The following is an 18,551-nucleotide window of genomic DNA, read 5'->3' on the forward strand; positions in this document are numbered from 1 at the left end:
CGGTGGTGCAGCTCTAGGTTGCCCAGGGAAGCACCTGGAACCAGCGACCGAAGCGTCTGCAGGACGGGAGCGCTCCCAAAAATCGCTACCCACCAGCCTCCCGCACTACCACGGCTTCGCAGGGATTTATTTACTTCCCCGACACCCCACCCCGCTTCCGCTCGCGGAACACCTCCGGCGCTGCCGGGCTCCTGGTGCCGGCCCCTCCTTCGGTCGGACGCGCTCAGCGCCGGGTGGTCCGGCGGGGGACCGGGGCGGCAGCGGTCCGCACGGCTCGGGCAGCCCCCACCGCTTCCCCGGCAGCTCCCACCGCTTCCCCGGGCAGCCCCCACCGCTTCCCCGGCAGCTCCCACCGCTTCCCCGGGCAGCCCCCACCGCTTCCCCGGGCAGCCCCCACCGCTTCCCCGGCAGCCCCCACCGCTTCCCCGGGCAGCCGCACCGCTTCCCGGGCAGCCCCACCGCTTCTCCGGCAGCCCCCACCGCTTCCCCGGCAGCCCCACCGCTTCCCCGGCAGGCTGCGGGCGGGGGGCGCTGAGTCAGCGCTCCCGGTGTCAGCCGGGCGCGGCCGGAGGAGGGGGCGCGGCGGCCGCCCACGTGGGACAAGGGGCCTTAGTCACCGTCCGCGGGGCCGGGCGGCTCCCGAGCCAGCTCCGCGCCCCAGCCAGGGACCGCTGGTAACGGGGGGACCTCGCCATGTCACCTGGGCTTGGGCCCGGTCCTCCCCCTGGGTGGGTTTGTGTGTGACACCGCGACCGCTCGGCCCCGCCACCCCCCTCACCCCCGTCCCGTCACCCGAGCAGGCGGAATTCGCCGGCCGGGGGTGAAGAGACGGGTGGAGGAAGGGTGGGTGAGCCCTTCGTGGCTGTGCAGCAGCGGGAGGCCATCGATCTTGTTTAGGAGCTGGTGCGCAGCTAACACTTCCTGCGGTAATTTGTGACCGTGGCTATTGATTGTCCGCGTCCCGTGCGCCCGCCGCCCCGACGCCGCGCAGTCTGGGGAGGAGGGGCCCGGCCGGGCGGCGGGGGGAGGAGATCCCCCGCCGCAGCCGCCTTCTTTGGGGGTCCCTGCGCCCTGCCGCCGCTTCCCTTTCTCCTTTTTTTTATGAATGGACTGGATGCCCGGTGACACATTAACCGCGTTTTTTCTTCTTGGAAAAAGCTAGCCGGCGTGCCATGGGTTCAAACCGAGTTTAAGCAACAGTTCTCTCCAACTCCTGGCGGGCCAGGGAGGGAAGAGAAGTCCGTGCCCCCTGTCCCCGTCCCCCCCGCGCGGGTCGGGCAGGGCTGGCAGGTCCTGAGACGGGGGCAGAGGGGACGGTGAGCGCTCCCCTGGGGCTGGCCGGGGTGGGCGAGGCAGTGGGTCTCGCTGGCCGGAGGCTCCAGTCCGGGCGGGTGGCGGGCAGAGGGGAAAACCGCCACAAGGGCCCGGGGGCCAGCTGGAGGAGCTTCGGGGCTGGGGGCTCCCACAAGGCGCCCGGGGAGGGGCATCTCCGAGGGCTGTGGCAAGGCAAGGTCTAGAACCTCCGGCCCTGGGCTGGACGGAGCCGACTCCGCTCGCCTCGGTAAGGCATTTAACATCTTTGCTTTGCCCTTTATAATTGTCCCGGCGCCCCCCGCCCTCATTCCCCTCCCAGTTTGTAGACTGTGCCAGCGGTAGTCCCTCTCTTGCTCATACACACGCACACGCACACACACACCCCCACAGACACACACGCATTTACCCGACACAAAGGTAAAGGTTTGCCGCACTCTCCAGGGCAGCTCTGGCTGCAGCCCTGTCCCCAGCGCCGCGGGCACGCTGCCGGGCGGTGTTACCCCGCCGGGATCGGTACCCGGTGCCCGCCTGCCTGCGCCGAGCCCCCAATGCCGCAGCAACCGGAGGAGGAGGCTCTTGCTTTGCCTCTCTCAAAACTTTGCTACTTATCCATATTTTTAAATTTATCTACGCTTTAAATGCGCCTCCGCCGCACACAACTCCGAATACTCAGCATCGATTATTTTTTTTTTCCGTTTCCTTTCAAAGACCGACACTGTGCTACGCGCCTTTTATTTGCTTCGTTCTTAAACAACGGGATTTAATTTTGTAATCTGCCCCCCAGCTTTCCTAAGTGAAGCGGGGCGGGGGCTGCATGTTTTCTGAATGGTGGCAAGAACGAGCATAAGGGACAGCGGTGATCTCTTGCTGCTGTCGAGCTGGCTGCCCCGATCGTGGGAAAGTGGCTGCACGTAAAGCAGCAGATTCTTTGTCCCTGTTGTTCTTCTGTAATCGATCTCACTTCAAGTCGAGGGGTGGAAAACTTCAAAGGCAGATCAGGCTGTTGGAGGTCGGGGCAAGAGCACAATCAGCTCGTAATGCACCCACTTTGCCTCCTCCCCCTCTTACTCCTCCTCCTGCAGGAGCCAGGGGGTTGGATGGGGTGGGGGTGAGGGAAAGAGTCCTCCGATTTGTAAAGTACGTCCAATCAATAAATAAAATACAGACTTTGTGGAGGGAGTGAGAAAGAGCGAGGGAAGGAAAAGAGCTGTGAGCGTTAGTACGCCCAAGTCAAATATACAGGATCTTTGACTGCACTTTCTCTGCTTATCCTGTCTTGTCTAATTAGCTGTGTTCTGGTTATAAATGGAATAGCTTCCAGCTGCTTTTTTTGTTTGTTTGTTTGGTTGGTTGGTTGGTTTTTTTTGGTCCCTCTCTAGGTCAATTTTAGAACTGTACGGTTTGCTGCGTAAGTTGCTATAGAAGAAGAAAAATATCTGCTTCGCGCCAGCTGAGGGTTGTAGTACAACGCAATCCACTACCACACGCAGTTTTACCAGTGGAGGGAGGGAGGAGCGCGGCTGGTGCCAAGGCAAAACCGCGTTGCGGACATCTGCCATTCAGAGGCAGCTGCGGCTGCGATTCCAGTCCGATCTGCCAACACGTGTAAAGGACATCTAGGAGGGGATAGCCGAAGTCACGGAAATACGCCCTTGCACTGAAGTGCGTTACATTAGAATACCCCTTTGATAGCATGGAGTAAAAACTTGCCTAGAGTGGTTTATGAAATTAAAATATATATATTTGGACTAGAATTTGGAATAGAATGGAATAGAATTCACACAATCAAATCTAGATCCACCCCCACACACCTCCCTTTCACAATACCTTTAACTTTTGAGTACTGTGAGAAAGTTGAATTTAGCCTTTTGAGATCAATGATTTTGTTACTTTATATTGCTTTCTGATATGCCTTGTATAAGCATTTAAATACACTTTGATTGGATCATATTATTTTTCTCTCCTAGCTAACTGCAAAATTGGAAGTTACAGAATTTGATGGGTAACTTTTTAATAGAGTTTAGATTCTTCCTGTAGCTCTGATTTGTGCCCATGTAGCAGTAGAAAAGTACGAAACTGCTAGTCAGGACTCTCTTAGAGCCTATTTTGGGATTGCCTTGCCATAAAAAAACCCCCTTGGTAACACATAGCAGTAGCTGAAGCAAGCTATTTTAAATACTGGGTTGTGCCAGCAATAGGAATTTCAGGTAATCCTGGGGCTGCTGTAACTTGTGACAGAAACTTGATTAGCCTCAGACAGAGAAGTGAAAGCTGCAACTCAGTTTGCACCTTCAGTAAGTTAGGTTTCAGCTCATATATGTTAAGGACAGTGGTTTAGTCATTCTCTGAGTTTTTGAGTAAGTAATAGTTTGGGGGTTTTTAATAAGTAATATTATTTTAGCATTCTCCACAAATATCCTTCAAATATCTTTCCACTCATGGTCAGCTTCAAGTATTGCAGTAGTAAAACAGCGACATATTATGTGTGGCCACACAGTGCAGGTGAAGCTTATGGCAACACCCTGTGCTAGTACAGGGACATTTTAAAGACCATTTCCACTCAGTTGATTGCAGCCTTTCAGTTATTCACCCTTTACATCATAATCTTCTGTTGGGTTTCTTTCCAAGAATGAATGTTTCAGGCGCTGTTTCAGAAAAAAATACCCAGCTCTGTTTACATACAAAGAAAATTTGAAAACTGTGAAAGCACTTACTTTACATTGTAACCATATCCTCAACAGGGTTGGCTTTTCAGTGTTGTACAGTAGAGAGTTAAAAGTAGAAAGGAAGGAATCTCATTCAATTAGAAACAAGCTTTTTTTGGTGAAATAGTTGTGCTTGGTGTGATCATTGAGGCTGGATTTTTATCAAATGAATGGGTTATTTTAAAAAAAAATTCCTTACATCCAATTAACCCAGCCCATGCGGGCTAAGAGAACTATCGTTGCATTGTACATTTGCACATGGAATAGGAATCATATTATAGGAATAGGACTACCATACATCTGATTTTTTTTCCCTTTGGATGACAGCTCTCCTTCCCCTCACTCGCCCTCTGGGTCCCATCTGGATAACCTTTTCATAATTGCAGTCTGTGTTTTAAAATCTCTGCCAGAGTGGGAACTGGGGCTTTTTGTTTTGTTTTCTCTCTCCCTCTTTTTTTCTTCTTTCTGCTTTGTTTTGCTCCAGGGAGGACTAGGCAAGGGCTTGGTCCTGTGTAGTATCTAATGAGATTGGTAACAGAGGGGAGAGGCAAGCAAAGCAATAGCAGCAACATGGAGGTACTAAGTGGAACAGCTTGATGCTATACAAAACCTCAGAAAGGAGTTTGGAGGTTCATACTTAGGAGAAAAGATGCCCTAGGTTCAGAGAAAAAGGAGAATAATGCTAGTACTTGAAGGGGTTTTTGGTACCAAGGAAGTTTGGAGTAGTGTTCTACTGGTCTGGGAAGTGTTTGGGGAAAAGTACAAGAGGTTGGGGTTTGACAACCCTTTCAAACTTGCAGTTTGAGGATCTCTGAGTCAGGAAAATTTAGTATTATCTCCCTGGGAACTTCTAACAAGGACTTTGGCTTGTGGTAGGGAACATGTTCAGAGCTATTGAACATCATCTCCCACCATGAAAGCAGTAGTGGTGGGTGTATCATATAAAACTTCTACAAATATGCTGCAGAAATACGTCACAACACTTACCAGTACTGTGATACTTACTAAACCTGCTAGACATAGTCAGTAAGGTTTGAAGGGCTGTAAATGGGAATTATGCTCCGCTTCTAGCTCTCCTTCTGCCTCCTTCCATTCCTTCTTTTTACACTCTTGCTTACTAGTCAGAGTCTTTCTGGAAGAGTAGGACTCATTCCTTGGAAACTCCTATGACAAAGGCTGAAAGACAAGGTATGCTAAAGGTGCTCAGAATGAATATTTGCACACCTTGTACCTCTGTCTACATGCCTAGCATTCCTGCTCTGGCACTTTGCATAGTGTGGCATAACTTGACTATAATGGATAGTGCAAGATTCCAATAAGATCATTCACGTTTTCCAGCTAATAATTTCAAAGTTTTATCAGCATTTTTGGATATGTGATGAATCATAATTCTAGAAACACCTGTCCTTTGTCTATTTGTCAAGATACACGTAAATCTGAGGATGAAGTTCCATCAGCATAGGGATTCCCCCCGCCTTTTACATGTTGCTGTTGAGTTTGGACATATTCTGTCCCAATGCATCCTTACCACACTGTTGTTACAGAGGAATTGGTATTTCCATTTTGCAGATGTGATGCCAAGGTGAAGAGAAACTCTGAGTAAAGCTTGATGAATGTGTGCATTTTGAAATGAAATCTCAGGGTCCCCCAACTCTAAAATTCCTTCCTACCTCCCTCTCCTCTCTACATTGAATGCAGATTTGCCATGGGAGCTGAGCTCTCCATTACCATGGTGTGATACAGCATGATCTTTTATATCACATGATGGAGGAGAAGCTGCAGTACAGAGCATCATTCCTGAGTTCCATGCACTCAGCCTTGAACCAAAGTTATTCCATGCATGTCTTGTGCATCTTCTTAAGACAGTAATGTCTTTTTTTCCAAATATGTCACTATTGTACGTAATTAGGGCTATAAGGCACCTCGGGTTCTGTGACAGTGGTTGCAGGCAAAGCTGTTTAGTTCTGAGGGAATAAGCTAAACATATATAGTATAGCTGGTCAAAGAAGTTCAGTGGTCCTCTTGAAAGTGACCTTAACAGATGAGTGTTGTCATTTAAAAAGTCTCTGGTGTAGCTACGAAGTGAATCCAGACTTCCCCAGGTCTCCTTCAGTTCGCTAAATATGAGCTCTGCTTCACACTAAGCAATACCACCCATTCTGTTTTTCCCTCTTTTTTTTTTTTTTTTTTTTAATCTCTTCTCCCTTTAGCACTTTTCTACTCCTTTCACTCTTCATATTCCGTTTTCTTTCACTTTTCAACTTCAACTTAAAATGCTCTGTTTAAAAATGTAGGGGCCAGATCCTCAGAGCCAGAGAAACCACACATGGTGCAGGCCCAGGGTATAGGGAGGGGGAAAGTGGCTCTAAGCCATTTTTCATCTCCCTGGATTCTAGGTTGAATTGATGCCAAAGTGGCCCCTGGCATAACTGAGAGCAGGAATGCTCTAAATTACACTAGTTAGAACAGTTCCCAAGGGCCTATCCTATGCCACTTGCTCCTTTCCGCCTTGGCCACCTATGAAGGCCTCCTACACTGCCTTATTTTGTGCAGGGATTTCCTACATCAGGGAATGCCCAGCTGCCCTGTTATGGTACAAAGGTGATAGAGAATCATTCCCTAAGAATTTCCAGAATAAATAAAGCAATTCTGTTAAAGAAAATTACAGAAATAACATAGCATTAGAATTTGTCATCTTAATGACTTTGCTTGAACATCACATTTTTCCTTCCTACCTTCAGTGTGCATTTGACAGGGAAAGGACTTGTTTTGAATTAGTCTGTAAAGTCTTTAAGGAGGAGGCTTTTTAGGTTGAGTAAAGAATGCTCTGGAGAACAATACTGAAAATGTTTTATACCATTAGAAAAATCAGCACCTTTTTTATTTTATGTAAGAATATTGTGTGTTGTTCTAGTCATGCAATTTCCAGAAGGAAATGCCTGTTATGGAGATGTGATAATGGGAAGACTGAATTAAGACTGGAATGATTGAAACATATCCATCAGAAGACAAATAAGAGGGGTTATAATAAAAAAAACCCAAACAATTGTAAATATAATCTCATATTAGTCCGAGAGTCCACTTTTTCAAGGCATATTTTCAATAAAAGATGGCAAACTGAAAATCCACCCAAGAAAATATTTCTTACTCAAGGTGGATCACACTGTGATACTTGAGACTTCTCCAAATTTTTGAAGTGAGGAATAAAGCAAAACATTCCAAGTGACATAAACACAACAACAAAAACATCACTTGTTATAGTTAATGGCTTACATTGACAAATGATTTGTAGCAGCCAAGTGACAGAAGCAGTTGATACAACTTCTTGGGCTAGGCACGTCTCAAGTGTGGTTCTGTACTGCTGTGTATAAGCAAAAAGAGGGAGCCGTGGGGAGATCCAAATCCTTCTTTGGGCCCACTGAGTGCCCTCACATTATAAACAACTGTAAAGTTGCTCCCAACAAATACAGTCAGAAATCAATGCTGAGACACAGCGGAATGTCACTTGAAAAAAAGGAAGACAGTGTTAGACTTGAACAGAATATCTGTGTGGGAGAGTTTTTGAAGTGACCAAAGGCCTGAAATAACCTCTGAATTTCAATGATCAACCAACAATATCTTGCCTTCCTCTTGAAAGCACTGTTCTTCAATTTTTATGATTGTAAGTTTTCAAAAGGATTGTGGTGTGGTCTGAAGTTGGCAATTTCATCATAAAGTTTATTCATGTGCTCTTGTCCAAAGCAACTGGAATTTGAGATAAAAGGTTTGAATTGGCTTTGGAAGGACTAATGTATATTCTGAGCTGCCTCAGCAACAGCCAGCAGGATTCTGTCTGTTACTTGTGCTATTACATGTATCTTCCACCTGTGTTTTGGACACTGGGTACCAAAGCTGGGTCTCTGGTCATATCCTGTGAATATTTCATTTCCCAGTGAATCGAGAAGTCATACAGCCTCCTCACATGGAAAGAGCACTCAGAAAGTTGAGGAATAAAGGTAATGAAATTTTCCTCCATGTTTTCATGGGACTACTTTTTTTGAGAAATGGATTATGGGTGGAGATGTGATCTTTGAATTCCCTTTGCTTTCTTACCTCGTCTAAGCATTGTGAAGATTTACAGGGTAGGAAATTCCTGTTGGATGTTAGAACTGTTAGTAGGAAAGACTGTCTTTCTGCCTTTCTGTGCACTACTGCTTTAATGAGTGTTTCCTGGAAGTCCTAGGAACAGACAGAGAAATAGCACATGTGAAAGAATATCTGTGCACTGAAATTACCATGCCAGATAGCTCCTTCTGAGCAAGGAGAGAAAGACCTATCTGACTGAAGGGATCCTCTCCTATACTTCTTTGCCCAGAACAAATTATTCAAATCAATTGAAAAATAAAATATTTCCTTTCTTTTTCTTGTCAAGTACAGGAGATCTCACTCTTTGAGTTCTTGAGCTTCCAGCATTGTTGTTTGTTGACAACTGCAGAATTGCAATTTTTGGGCCAGCCTCCTAAAGGGTGTGCTTTGACAGACCAGATATCCTTTGAAGAAATTAGAGGTAGATCCCACCCATATAACAATTTTTTCCTTGTTTTTAATTCACAGGAGTGGTCTTGTGACCTCAGGCTTTGTTGCAGTGTATTTTGCTTCACATTGTCAACTTTGAGAAATCAGAAAGATGCTTCCTTGCCTAGTGGGTTGATTTTCTAGCTATCAAGTTACAGACAGCACCAGCCAGCCAGTATACCATCTTCTTGCGGGTCAGTTAAATGCTCAGTTTTAATTCAGAGAGATTTTATGGACCTGACAAGCTACTTAGAACATGCACATGCTGAAAGTTTAGCAAAATCATGCCTGATAAACCTGAGTCAGTACAATTAGAGCAAAATCCTGTGGCCTGTCTGTAGCACAATCGAGAAGGAACTTAGATATAACTTAAACTACAGGTTCAGAAAAATGGTGTAAGGTAAGGTCTAACTTTCTTAAGAAAAACTGATTTAGAAGGGAACACATGAAGTGATCAGAACTAGCATTCACTAAATTGAGGCTGATGATACCTCTGAACTGGATTCTTCTCTGGATGTCTAGTTCAACTATAGGTATGCAGACAAGGACTATAAAGAAGAGTAGAACTTACAACCAGTAAACCACCAACATTTATTGCATATCTTGGAAGATGGAATAGCATTGAATAAATAGTCTTTATCTTACAAATTCAAATTCACAAAATAAAATAAAACACTGTGTTCTAAAATAGAAATTAGTCATATATATTGGAGAAGGAAACATTCATTCAGCAGGAAACTCCAATGTTTTGATGTGTGTTTACAGCCAGAGCAAGAATGAGATATTAAAGCTTTTACTGAGTAGAATTTTCCCTTAAAGCTGTTATTGACAATATCAGAATACTCAATTTTTTTAATTGACTCCAGACACAATCACATGATTTTTAAGTCTAAAAGTAATGAGATTTTTAGATTGTGTCCAAGGAAGAAATAACTTTATTCTTTTGACTCATGACTTTGAGCAGTCCAGCTGGACTGAATGATGGCAGTGGAAATACTCATGGGAGGAGAAAGAGTTGTGATCCAAACCACACAGAGGTGTCACCATTTGCAAGGACTTTGCCCACATCTCACATTGAAGTATTGCAGATAAAAACTTGAATGCATGAATGCAGTGATAGCTGTATGTAAAAGCTTGAGCAGTATCTGCATACAGTCCTTGACTCTTGCTGGTGTGGTTGTCCTTTGCCTTTATATGCACCAAATTCATCCACAAGATTTTTTAGATATAAAAGTATTACATGTATTTAGTAGTCAATTTGAAAATATTAAATTTCTCAGTTATTATTACATAAATGGTTTTTGATGAGGCTAATCACCATTATGGACTGGTTTTATAAAACACAAACCAGCTAGTTTTCTGCTACAAAACAGCTCCCAAACTACGACTGGCTTCCAACTTTTAAAATGGCCTAACAAATGTTCTTGAAATGTGCTGAGAGCAATTTGTACTTACTTGGAAGTCTGGTGTAAAAATCATATACATCTGACAGGCAGTTAAATCTCCTCCACCCGGTGGGATGGGAGAAAATCCTGTTTTAATGGAATTGCTCGGAAGTATCCTATAGCACTGCTCTATTCAGTTTTCAAACAGTTGTGCTTTGCTTCCTTGTTCCTCATTCTTCTGAACTCTAGTGCAGAGACTGCTTCCAGACATTTATCGTCACACTCACTTAGTCCCAAGGGAAATTATGCTTGTGGTTGGTCCACATATTTCTCATTTAATACTAATTTTCTAACCCTGCACTATCTTCGTCTTCATTGCATCATCCTCAGAAGATTATTGTCCCCCATTCTCTCAATGCATTTATCAGCCTTGATATTCTTTCTAGTCTGTGGGAACCAGAATTCCTCCCATAGTGATGTTGCTTCAGATACACAAGCAGTCTGTATTCCACCCTCATTCAGATTCTGTCCAGATGCATCCACCCTAATCTTTTGCTTATCTAATGCAGGTCCTTTGGGCAAAGCCTGAAATGAGACTAAGAACTCAATGACTGGAAAGGTGCCAGCATGCCTTCCATTCTGTAGTAATTTATCACAGATTTTAGAAATGAAATTTTCCAGCATATAATTACAGAGATGGACAGTGTCCATTTATTAGAAGTCCCATGCTCTGGTCTATCACTTACAGGTGCTGCTGGCTAATGCTATTAAAACACGCACCTGTTATTGCCATTTTTCATGCTATGCCTTTTCACTAGTAATTTCAGTCCCCTTCTCAGGCCCTTGTGAAATGATATTCAAACAAAGCCACAAGTGGTACAGTTTAACTTTGCTCCACAGCCTGTGTACAGCTGAATGCTCACGTAGGTTTATTTTCTCTTCTCATTACAGCAACTCTCCTTTTAGCAGCTTTAGAGGGTTGCCTGTTCTTGCTCACTGCTAATCAAATAAAGATCGTGCTTTCAAAAGAAATGAGCAGAATATAAGAGTCACCATATTCAGGTGTCTCCCAGTTTTCTGATGGCTTTGAGGGAGTGGCCGTGAAAAAATGAAAGGCCGTAGTTGGAAGGTGGAAGATGCAGAAAGGGTAAAAAAAAATGGTATTTGGAAAAACTGTTGATTGTGGCTTTTTCCATTATTACATGTGTTGGCACTGAAAAGAGTGTAATTCCTGACAATATGGTTATTTTCAAAAAAATTCACAAACTGATCAACATCAGTTTTTCCTGTAGTAAACAACTAAAAGAGCTATTGCTGAGCACTGAATAACCAGGGATCTCAGAACCTGAGTCCACTTAGTGGGATTGTTACCCTGCCATTTCCTTCTGAGACCCCAAGAAGTGAGATAGAATCCTGAACAGATTAACAGATTATAGCTTTACCAACTCACAGTTTTTTTCTCCCCTCAGTTTTAAAGGATGGTTAGGGCTCTCCATTAGAGCAAATTTTTAAAGCATAGTCATAGAGAAATACAGATGGTAGTTAGCAGATACTAGTCTAAAAATAGAGTGCAGTTGTAATGATAATAACTCATTATCCATGTAAATATAGCTTAGCAATTTTCAATTAAACATAAAGAAATTTGAAAAGAGAAGACTAACATAATACATTCTATAAGACGAAAGGACTATACAAAGTAATTTTTTTCTTTCTAGTCCTTGGCTGTGAACTGCAGGCTGTTCAGTGCCACAGGATATTACCAGACACTTTGGTATAGTCCATGATAAAAATCTTGCAAATGTGCTCGTTGTTTAAGGTTCTACTCTACCATTAAGATATGTTGACCAGTTAAAGTGAAGCCACTAATTTAGATTGTTTAAAAGTTTATGTTGGTGGCTTTTGTGGAACACATTAAATATACAGATTTCAGGGAATGTTTTTTTTTTCTTTAATTGTATGAAGGTCTCAAGTGGAAGAGCGCTTCTTAAATTAATATGATCTCACTTATTGTCTTTAAAAAGTTTGTCTCGTCTAGTCAGTCTCTTAATCAGAGATTAAGATTCAATAAATCTAAACCACACAGAAATATATTGCTGTCTGTCTGCTGTAATTTTTACAAAAATAGGGAGAAAGGGGAAAGATTCTGGGTCTGTAATTTTGGTAAATCCACTAGTTTTAGAAGTCTACCAGCTCTGGCATCCACTTGAGACAGCTAGAACCACAATCAAGAAAAGAAGCAGCAAAATCAGTGAATATTTTAAATGTGAATGTGTGGCTTCTGTACCTTGACAAGATGCATTAGCAGTACTCCTCTAAATCGTCCCAATTGCTTCACATTTTGTTAAATGTTTTTAAGATCTTCATAGGTCCTCATGTTTAGTTCAAGTTTCAAGTTCAAGTTTAGTTTAGTTTCAAGTTTCAACTGCTTCTGGCTTATTTTTTGTCTTAAGAACTGAACCTTCAAGGTGCTTATCATCAAATTCTGCTGAGACCAGAGATTGATTACTCTTAGGTTCTTGCAAGACTGGGCCCTATAAGCAAACTTATTTGATTAGTTAAACTAATGCTCTGGAAGTTGCTGAATTGTCTCCCATTTTGCTTTCTGTCAATGGCCAATTTCAGTATAGGACCACTCTTTACAAATTGGTAGGAGCACATTCAGAGCCTTGAAAGAAATTATCTGGTTGCCATGAACAGCAGATTCAATTTTAAAACAATGTATCTAGCCAAATAGGTGACAGACTCTCAAAAGCGTTTGTCCTTTTCCAGAAATGGCTTCTGGTTCAAAAATCTCAGTCATCTGCTTTCAGTTTTATGTATATTGATGTTATTTTTTATTTAGTCAACATTTTATGGGGCCATTATTAAAAGGAGAAGTCTGGGCAATTAAAACTATCATGGCTTCGTGATCATTAGTGGTAAAACACATTTGTTCACACAAATTTGTCTCTTTTTTTCAATACTTCAGCTACTTAGAAATGCTGATGCTTTTCTTCTGTGATATCACTGTAGTAGTCTACTGCTGTAGTCTGTTAATGTTAAAAAGAGCTGGCTGAAAATGTGTCAGGGATTAACAATTAAAGTGGTCAGGTCCATCTGAAACCACATGCTCTTCTGCCTAAATATTCTGAATAATTTATGGTTCTATTGGGGAAACATTTTGGACTAACCCTTTTCTTTAAAACTATGTGAATTAAACTAGTACAGTTTTGCAAAGCTCATATTGGTTAAGTGATGGGCTTGTTGACATTTCTGCAGTTTTGCTGGCAGAGCTATTCCTTAAAAGCAGATCAGAACAGAAAGTATTTTTTTCTTCTGTTGTTGCACCCATTAGAGCTTTGGAGATTTGATTTTTATGTTTTATATTCTATAATCAACATATTCCTGGCAGGGAATTATCTTGATTAGATTCTTGGGACACATCTGTGATCTGTCCAAAGAACAAGATGAGCTGGCTGTCAAACTGACTCACCAACCATGCTCATTCTGGACCCTTATGTCTGCCTGTAAAGGTCACTTCATCAGAAGTACCTATGCCCTCTGGAGTGTTCAAGCACTCATATTGTCTAGTTTTTCTGTTCTTATATTCCAGTTTCTGTGCGTGGGGCTGAGCGTGCTATAGCTCAGATAGCTCTATGAATGTTTTGAGCTGCAGAATAGAGAGGACAACATCTGGCAGTGTGGGATGATGCTGTGGATGGATAATGGAACTCTCAATACTTGCTTTGGGAGCCTCCTTTTTGCCTTACATCGTAAGCATAAGGTGGGTATTTTCATTTTGCTCAGCAGCTAGCAGAGGTACCTGGTTGTACCATAAACCAGACAGGAGGGGTAACAATTTGGCAGTGCTGACAAAAGAAAGTGCAGAGGGAATTATTTTTGGCTGTGACCATCCCTTTCACACAAAGCTGGTAAATGTTAACAAACCATTCAGTCAGGGAAAAGCAGAAACATGCTGTAACATAGGGCATCTGACAGCTGGCCATATGCTGCGAGCAGTGATTTCATGTGGCAAGTATGAATAGACCTGTTTCTGGGAACTATTTGGGATTAAATTAGAATTGACTAGTAGATTTTGTCCTTCTCAAACAGAATGTCCTTTCTTAGCCCTTGCATGTTAATGCTTGGGCTGGTCACTAACTGAGATAAGTTCCCCATTGGCTTCAGAGAAAGGGGGATGGAAAATATTGTGCAGCTGGGTGCAACCCCATTTTATGCATTTAAAACTTATAGTTTTAAGTTCAAAGCTTGTCTCTGTTTTCCACTGTGCAGAACCTAGTGACAGTGGTTTGCCAGGTGTCATTTTCTCGGCTTTTGAAAGCACGAACATTTTCTCTCCTTTTGTTCCTCAATACAATGTCTTCTGTGGATGTAGTGGATTTAATTATTTAAGTCTTGTTCACATCCTGGTACTTCATAGATGGCTGTTCCTTAAATCTCTGACAGTAACATGATACGTATTGGGATTCTCAACAGAAAGAATATGCAGACAATATGGTCACTACTGTAACACCTCTTTATTTAAGCTACAATTGCAATTCATAAAATCATTGTAAAATAATAAAAAAATATGATTGTAAGATAAATACCATAGATACAGTCCCTAGAAACCACATCTCACTTTAACTGAGAGCAGATGCAATATTGCAGAAGCCCAGGGAATGTTGCAGTTTATATTCTCCCTCCATGGCTCTTGCTAGGGGAGCACAATACATTCTGACCAACACACATCCTGGAGAGTTTGCATGCAAATTTTTTCTTAAATATAAACCAAAATGAATTTAAAACATCCTTGCACTCATAAATGGTGATTAATAGCTGCTATTTTCCTATTTCCTTTGTTCATGAAACATTGGCCATACTTCGGGTTTTGCCTTTAAGATTTCCAATTGAACAGGGCATCTGGGAACTCAAGGGAGCACTTGCTTTGCCAAAAATTCACAAGCACAAATAGCAATGAATTGGGAAATGTATGTCTTTTATCTGGTTCATCTTCTAGTTCAAAGATTTTGTTTGGGCTAGTCTTTCATGTTACTTCTTTATCATTACTTCTGGGAAAAAAAAATAAAAAGGCATGATGTCATACAGTGCTCCCAGGACTCATATCTCTATTGAAACAGGCATTAGAGAAAAGAAATAGTAAGAACCTGGTATTTTTCAGTCCCACTTGTTTAACTGATGAGAGACTATAATATATCCTTAGCCTGAGAATACTCCTGTGTGCATTTTTGGAGACAGAAACCAGGTATTAAGGAACATAGGGACAAATAGCTTAATAGTCCAGGTGCATAACTTGCACTTTTAAGTCATTCTCTCACCCACACCCATATAAACCATTTTATTCTCCTGAAAGCCAAGTCAAATGCACAACACAATACAACCATTTTAACAGCATCAAAACTGCTTTTGTGTAGCTCTCCTTTTTGCTAGCTTTAAGGATTGCCTAAAGCAAGTGCAGTTCTCTGGGGGAACTATCAAGGTTTAGAAACCTTGGTAGTTCCTCAAAACCAAGAGGTTCCTCAAAACCTAGAGGCAATTGTTTTGAGGTTTCTTAGAACCTCAAAACAATTGCCAACCAAATACATTCAATTCCTGCTCAGCTAGCTGATTTGAGACTGATTTTATAGTGTAACTGTTTTGAAGAAAAGTGCCCACAAGAAGATAGCATCTGCAAGCAGAACACTGCTCATTATACAGAATAATGTTAAGGATTATGTTTACAGGCTAATCCTTGTTCTGTGTATGACACTAGTCATTTGGAGTGTGGGCAACACTTACTTTATTTATTTAAAAAATACATTGCTTCTCCTTATAAGATTTTTATAAATCCTAGTAAATTATCTCTCTGGATGGTTCTGGGAGGCACATCACTGGCATTAATTAATTTTTATTTTCTGTAGAGAAAACGAGGCACAGCAGCTGTGCCTCTCGCCCAAGATCTCCTAGATAATCTGAAAAAGCAAAAGCAAATGAGTCCAGATCCCACTTACTTGAAGCCTCTCTGCTTTCCCTGCTAATATTCTGTCTTGCTTTTTAATATTCCAGATTAGTGTACAGTGTGTAGGAAAAGAGTTCATAATGAGATAGTCTTCCATGGAATTTTTCCAGGGTTCCACCTAGACATGGCATTTTTATTTATATTTTTACAGAAGGACTCTCCCTTCCCCAGGCCTCACAAAAGTTTCTCTGATGGAGAGATGGGACAACTTGGGAGGTCTGTGTGAAGAACTACATTTTGCTGGATACACTCCTGCTGTTAGCAAATTGCTCCAATGGGAGGACTAGCCAACTAACTCAGTCAACCTACTAAAATGGATTCCCTGTTTTATAGAGATAGAGCCTCTCAGTTAACTCATCTGTAGGATTGTAAAAAATGAGAGACAGAGCACCTACTACGGGGGGGGGGGGGGGGAGGGGGGTTGGGGGGGTGTAAACAAAAGCTAATGGGTAAGGTTTTGTTTGGTACCAACAAAGGTTGGTGATTACCTGTTTGCTATTTGCTCTACCTCAGTTTTCATGTTTTCCCTGTCTCTCCTGATTCTGATTTTGATTCTGTAAACATAAACCAATCAAAAAATTCCACAGGGAGCAAAGAAAGATCTCCTTGCAGATTACTGCCAGTATTGTCAAAGAGAAAAAAAGAGTACATGCAAACCCCACAAAGTATTCTCAGGAGACCCTCATCAGTGTTTGCATTGTACCTGAGCTCTGTGAAATATGAATCCACTGCTCTTCACTGCTACCTGTACAAGTCAGGAACTGCCCAAGCAATTGGAAAACTTTGTCCTAAGCTACAGGCTTTGACTGGATGTTTCCTTCTGTCAGCTTTGGCAGACTGTGAAAAGTATATTGGCTTTCGGAACAGCAAGTTCATCACGGGAGAACCATACTACAGAATTGTATTATTTCTTCTGCTCTCTTCGAAGACAGGTCTCCAGTTCTCTCTCGAAGTTCATGAATATTCTCAGCTGGCTGATTTTGCTCCTGCTAGTTTTCTGGCAGCAGAACTGTTAAGTCAGTGAGTTTCTCACAGTGTTGGATAGCTCTTGAAAGCTGTTCACATTTTTAGAAAGAGCAATGTGTAATTATATCCGTGTTGCTTTTTTTTCCCTTTATTGTAGCTTATCAAAGTGACTGATAGGTCAATCAAATCTGAACTCTGAGTTATAAAGGCAAGAAAGCAGGGCACAGATGGGTGATTCATTGGAATGTCTGTCAAATGGGAGATCCAGCCAAGGCAAATGACAACATAGGAACTGTTTATTGTATGTCTTTTTACAGGCTGTATGCAGTAGTGAACAATGCTGGGAAGACAAATATGATGCTTACACTCTCAGGGTAACTGAAGGTCACTCAAATGTGAATGGATTTTGCAATATGACTTATCATGGTAAACAGCTAGGTAAAGGAACTGATTGCTGCAAGTTTCAGACCATGAACTTAGCAAGCATAAAGAAAGCAACTAGATGGTTACAACCATATCTATTCAGTTTAAAACAGTGAACAAAGAATGAGAACTGTAGAAATACAAACCCTCAACTTGTGAAGCTGAACTTATTCTATTGAAAGTTATCAGTGGTTGATCTAAACAATTAAGTACAGGAAGCATTATATGCCAGTATACCAATTATATGCCAATAAATTGACATCAAGCTTCCTTCTGTTTGTGTTTGTGATCCTTCATCAGTCAATGACCTTCTGGGAGATGGGATTGTACTCCACATCAATATGCATGTTCCTTAGTTACTTTCTGATAATTTTAAAGCCATGGCATGACAGTTCTTGTCAGTGTTTCCAGCACCATCATTGAAAAATGGCAGCCTTGATGCTAGCATATTATGGTTAGCTCTGTAATGAGTACAGCTATCCAGGGCTGGAATGGGATAGAAGAAACTAGTCAGTGTTTCGTCTGAACAGCAAAATAAGAAAGAAGGAAAAAAACACTGTAATTTACAGACTCTTTGCCACAGCTCTGTGGGAATACCATATCCTTGCATCTAGAAGTCATAGAGACACTTTTATTGTGTAGGTTTTTGTTGTCATATTATATTAACTGATCATTGTTGTAATTGTAGAAACTCTGCTAGATTGCAAATAAGCTGTAAAATCATACCATGATATATAAGTATACGACAAACAGATATTATATAGTATTGCTTCAATTAGTCTTGATTTTTTTTGTCACTCTCTGAAGCCAGTAAGTCCCAGTCTTTTAAATCTGTCAGAAAAGACATCAACATCTGTTCTGTACACAGAACACAATTTCTGTGTGCCTAGCAGTGTTCTCTCCCAGTTTCTCACATGAAAGACTCACTCTGTTGTGTAGGAACACGCCATCATCTCCTTGTTTACCATGCACTGATGCTTGTTACAAGATGAAAACATTCTGCTGTTCTAGAATTACTGTATTGTATTTTATTGAGGAGAAAGATGGATGCAGATTGAGCATTGCATAATAGAATATTATTTTAAAATATACAATAAAACAAACTTTGGATCAAAAGATTGATACTAACTTGCATTGTACCAGCTAAGCCTTTTAAACTCCTATTTGGATAGAAGAATAGGATTTATGTAAAGGTATGTCACTGGC

General features: G+C 42.1%; 1 long non-coding RNA gene across 1 annotated transcript; it reads left to right on the forward strand.

The window, feature by feature from the left end:
• The first annotated feature begins 1,047 nt into the window (after positions 1–1,047).
• On the forward strand, positions 1,048–16,348 carry LOC140681988 (uncharacterized). The gene is made up of 3 exons (XR_012053259.1): positions 1,048–1,561; positions 13,551–13,721; positions 16,108–16,348. It is a non-coding gene; the product is annotated as an uncharacterized lncRNA (long non-coding RNA).
• The last annotated feature ends 2,203 nt before the right edge of the window (positions 16,349–18,551 follow it).

This window comes from Taeniopygia guttata, chromosome 1A (genome assembly GCF_048771995.1).
Source record: "Taeniopygia guttata chromosome 1A, bTaeGut7.mat, whole genome shotgun sequence".
NCBI lineage: Eukaryota > Metazoa > Chordata > Aves > Passeriformes > Estrildidae > Taeniopygia > Taeniopygia guttata.